Here is a 5263-nt window from a genome sequence, read left to right on the forward strand (position 1 = left end):
CGAAAAGTCTAAACCTTGTCTGTGGTATTCCGAGTAGGATCTGGGAAGGGATGGCTGTGACGAACTTCAAACTCGCGAGTGCTGGGCGTAGTGACAGACGCAAAAGGAGGGTGAACCCTATTCCAGTATGATCGAGAACCTCCAGATGATTAGCCGTGCCATGACAGAGCATTTGGACCTTTTTCACAGAGAGGATGGGATGTAGCCATTGACAACGGTGATGCCTTATAGAAAGCTTGCCATGGAAAGGAGTAGGAAGGATTGGATGAAGACAGCAGGAAAGCAGAGGTTCAGAGGAACGAAAGCATCTCTATACACTTATCTGAAATTCTCACCAATGAATTACATAAGTATTTCTATCTTTATTTTCTGTTTATTTATTATTATTATTATTCGAAAATTCCATAACCATTTGATATCCGCCTGACTGAGATTTACAAGATGACCATAGCTTACTTCAAGCCGACAATCTCCGTGGGATCGACCCTTACTCACGTAAGGTTTTATTACTTGGACGACCCAGTGCACTTGCTGGTTAGTTGTATCGAAGTTGTGACAAATTATGAATTAAGATGAGAGCACCAAGTTTTTGGAGCCATTACCAGGGATCACAATTTCGTGCACCAAGTTTTTGGCGCCGTTGCCAGAGATTGTTCGAGTTTGGACAACTGACGGTCCATCTTGTTGCTCAGATTAGGTAATTTTCTTTTTGTTTTATTTTCAAAAATTTTTCAAAAATCTTTCAAAAAAAAATTTTCTCATCTGTTTTCGAAAATTATTCAAAATTTTTAAGAATGAATTCTAGAGTTTCATGAAGCATGTTGAAGCCTGTATGGCTGTAAAGCCATGTCTAAATTCATTTAGACTGAGGCTTCCAAGTCATCATTACAAGAGCAAGCTACTTGTTGCTAATAAAATTTGTTATTGTATGACAGATTTGTATCTTCTAAAGCTTGGCTGGCTATTAAGCCATGTCTAACCCTTGGATTGGAGCTTTAGGCTAACATTGAAAGAATCCTGGAATTCTTATTAAAAATTTTTGAATTTCTTATTTTCTTTTTCCTATATGTTTTTCAAAAAAAAAATATATACAAAAATCCAAAAAAATTAATAAAATCATAAAATAAAAAATATTTTGTGTTTCTTGTTTGAGTCTTGAGTCAATTTTTAAGTTTGGTGTCAATTGCATTTTTTCTAAAAATTCTTTATGCATTTTTTCGAAAAGTCATGCATTCATAGTGTTCTTCATGATCTTCAAGTTGTTCTTGGCCAGTCTTCTTGTTTGATCTTCATATTTTCTTGTTTTGTGTCTTTTCTTGTTTCTCATATGCATTCTTGCATTCATAGTGTCTATACATGAAAATTTTCTAAGTTTGGTATCTTGCATATTTTTTTTTCTTGAAAATTTTTCAAAAATAAGTTCTTGGTGTTCATCTTGACATTCAAAGTGTTCTTGGTGTTCATCTTGACATTCATAGTGTTCTTGCATGCATCACATGTTTTGATCCAAAATTTTCATGCATTGCATCATTTTTCATGTTTTTCTCTCTCATCATTAAAAATTCAAAAATCAAAAAAATATCTTCCCCTTTTTCTTCTCATAAATTAAAAAATTTGAGTTGACTTTTTCAAAACTTTTTAAAATTCAATTGTTTCTTATGAGTCAAATCAAATTTTCAATTTGAAAATCTTATCTTTTTCAAAATCATTTTCAAAAATCAAATCTTTTTCATTTTTCTTATTTATTTTCGAAAATTTTAAAAATATTTTTTTAAAAATATTTTTCTTAATTTTACATCATATTTTCGAAAATATCATCAACAATTAATGTTTTGATTCAAAAATTTCAAGTTTGTTACTTACTTGTTAAGAAATATTCAAACTTTAAGTTCTAGAATCATATCTTGTGATTTCTTGTGAATCAAGTCATTAATTGTGATTTTAAAAATCCAATCTTTTTCAAAACTAATTTCAATCATATGCTTTCAAAAATATCTTTTTATCTTATCTTTTTTTAAAATCATATCTTTTTAATCATACCTTTTCATATCATGTCTTTTTCAAATATCTTTTCTAACTTCTTATCTTCTTATCTTTTAAAAATTGATTTTCAAAATTTGTTTCAACTAACTAATTAACTTTTTGTCTGTTTCTTATCTTTTTCAAAACTACCTAACTAACTATCCCTCTCTAATTTTCGAAAATACCTCCCTCTTTTTCAAAAATTCTTTTTAATTAATTAATTGTTTCAATTTTTAATTTTAATTTTAATTTTATCTTAATTTTCGAAAATCATTAACTCTTTTTCAAAATTTATTTTTCGAATTCCCTCTCTCCCATCTCCTTCTATTTATTTATTACTTACTAATACTTCTCTTCATCTAATATCTCTGCTATCCTCACCCTTGTGTTTGGATTCTCCTCCCTTCTCTTTCCTTACATTACATTCTTTTCTTCTTCTACTCACACAAAGGAATCTCTATACTGTGACATAGAGGATTCCATATTTTCTTTGTTATTCCCTTCTTTGTCATATGAGCAGGAGCAAGGACAAGAACATTCTTGTTGAAGCAGACCCTGAACCTGAAAGGACTCTGAAGAGGAAACTAAGAGAAGTTAAAATACAATAATCCAGAGACAACCTTACAGGAATTTTCGAACAGGAAGAGGAGATGGCAGCCGAAAATAATAATAATGCAAGGAGGATGCTTGGTGACTTTACTGCACCTAGTTCCAATTTACATGGAAGAAGCATCTCAATTCCTACCATTGGAGCAAACAATTTTGAGCTTAAACCTCAATTAGTTTCTCTGATGCAGCAGAACTGCAAGTTCCATGGACTTCCATCTGAAGATCCTTTTCAGTTCTTAACTGAATTTTTGCAGATCTGTGATACTGTTAAGACTAATGGAGTAGATCCTGAAGTCTACAGGCTCATGCTTTTCCCGTTTGCTGTAAGAGACAGAGCAAGAATATGGTTGGACTCTCAACCTAAGGATAGCCTGAACTCTTGGGATAAGTTGGTCAAGGCTTTCTTAGCCAAATTCTTTCCTCCTCAAAAGCTGAGTAAGCTTAGAGTGGATGTTCAAACCTTCAGACAAAAAGAAGGTGAATCCCTCTATGAAGCTTGGGAGAGATACAAGGAACTGACCAAAAAGTGTCCTTCTGACATACTTTCAGAATGGACCATCTTGGATATATTCTATGATGGTCTGTCTGAATTAGCTAAGATGTCATTGGATACTTCTGCAGGTGGATCCATTCACCTAAAGAAAACGCCTGCAGAAGCTCAAGAACTCATTGACATGGTTGCTAATAACCAGTTCATGTACACTTCTGAGAGGAATCCTGTGAGTAATGGGACGCCTCAGAAGAAGGGAGTTCTTGAAATTGATACTCTGAATGCCATATTGGCTCAGAATAAAATATTGACTCAGCAAGTCAATATGATTTCTCAGAGTCTGAATGGAATGCAAGCTGCATCCAACAGTACTCAAGAGGCATCTTCTGAAGAAGAAGCTTATGATCCTGAGAACCCTGCAATAGCAGAGGTGAATTACATGGGTGAATCATATGGAAACACCTATAATCCCTCATGGAGAAATCACCCAAATCTCTCATGGAAAGATCAACAAAAGCCTCAACAAGGCTTTAATAATGGTGGAAGAAACAGGTTTAGCAATAGTAAGCCTTTTTCCATCATCCACTCAGCAACAGACAGAGAACTCTGAACAAAATACCTCTAATTTAGCAAATTTAGTCTCTGATCTATCTAAGGCCACTCTGAGTTTCATGAATGAAACAAGGTCATCCATTAGAAATTTGGAAGCACAAGTGGGCCAGCTGAGTAAGAAGATCACTGAAACTCCTCCTAGTACTCTCCCAAGCAATACAGAAGAAAACCCAAAAGAAGAGTGCAAGGCCATTGAATTGACCATCATGGCCGAACCTACAAGGGAGGGAGAGGACGTGAATCCCAAGGAGGAAGACCTCCTAGAACGTCCAGTGATCAATAAGAAGTCTCCCTTTGAGGAACCAAAGGACTCTGAGGCTCATCTAGAGACCATAGAGATTCTATTAAACCTCCTTACGCCCTTCATGAGCTCTGATGAGTATTTCTCTTCAGAAGAGAATGAGGATGTTACTGAAGAGCAAGTTTCCAAATTCCTTGGTGCAATCATGAAGCTGAATGCCAATTTATTTGGTAATGAGACTTGGGGAGATGAACCTCCCCTGTTCACCAATGAACTAAATGCATTGGGTCAACTGAGATTGCCTCAGAAGAAACAGGATCCTGGAAAGTTCCTAATACCTTGTACCATAGGCACCATGACCTTTGAGAAGGCTATATGTGACCTTGGGTCAGGAATAAACCTCATGCCCCTCTCTGTAATGGAGAAACTGGGAATCTTTGAGGTACAAGCTACCAGAATCTCATTAGAGATGGCATAAAACTCAAGAAAACAGGCTTATGGATAAGTAGAGGACATATTAGTAAAGGTTGAAGGCCTTTACATCCCTGCTGATTTCATAATCCTATATACTGGGAAGGATGAGGATGAATCCATCATCCTTGGAAGACCCTTCCTAGCCACAGCAAGAGCTGTGATTGATGTTGACAGAGGTGAACTAGTCCTTCAATTGAATGAAGACTCCCTTGTGTTTAAAACTCAAGGTCATCCTTCTGTAAACATGGAAAAGAGGCACAGTAAGCTTCTCTCAGTACAGAGTCAACTAAAGCCCCACAGTCAAACTCTAAGTTTGGTATTGGGAGGCCTCAGCCAAACTCTAAGTTTGGTGTTGAACTCCCATATCCAAACTCTAAGTTTGGTGTTGGGAGTCTATAAAATTGACCTAATCACCTGTGTGGAGCCATGAGAGCCCACTGTCAAGCTATTGACATTAAAGAAGCGCTTGTTGGGAGGCAACCCAATTTTTATTTATCTAATTTTATTTTTTTATTTTTATTGTTATTTCATGTTTTATTAGGTTCATGATCATATGGAGACACAGAATAAATAGAAAAATCAAAAATAGAATCAAAAACAGCAGAAGAAAAATCACACCCTAGAGGAAGGGCTTACTGGCGTTTAAACGCCAGTAAGGAGCATCCGGCTGGCGTTCAACGCTAGAACAGAGCATGGATCTGGCGTTGAACGCCCAAAACAAGCAGCATCCTGACGTTCAGATGCCAGGAATGCACATTGAGGAAAGCTGGTGCTGAACGCCAGAAACATGCTGCATCTGGGTGCTGAACGCCCAG

The 5263-nt window shown here is 36.0% G+C and overlaps 1 non-coding gene across 1 annotated transcript; it reads right to left on the reverse strand.

The window, feature by feature from the left end:
• Window positions 1–3068: 3068 nt before the first annotated feature.
• On the reverse strand, window positions 3069–3172 carry LOC112760401 (small nucleolar RNA R71). The gene has a single exon (XR_003180843.1). It is a non-coding gene; the product is annotated as a small nucleolar RNA R71 (small nucleolar RNA).
• Between the last annotated feature and the right edge of the window lie 2091 nt (window positions 3173–5263).

The sequence above is a fragment of the Arachis hypogaea genome, chromosome 16 (genome assembly GCF_003086295.3).
Source record: "Arachis hypogaea cultivar Tifrunner chromosome 16, arahy.Tifrunner.gnm2.J5K5, whole genome shotgun sequence".
In the NCBI taxonomy this organism is placed as follows: Eukaryota; Viridiplantae; Streptophyta; class Magnoliopsida; order Fabales; family Fabaceae; genus Arachis; species Arachis hypogaea.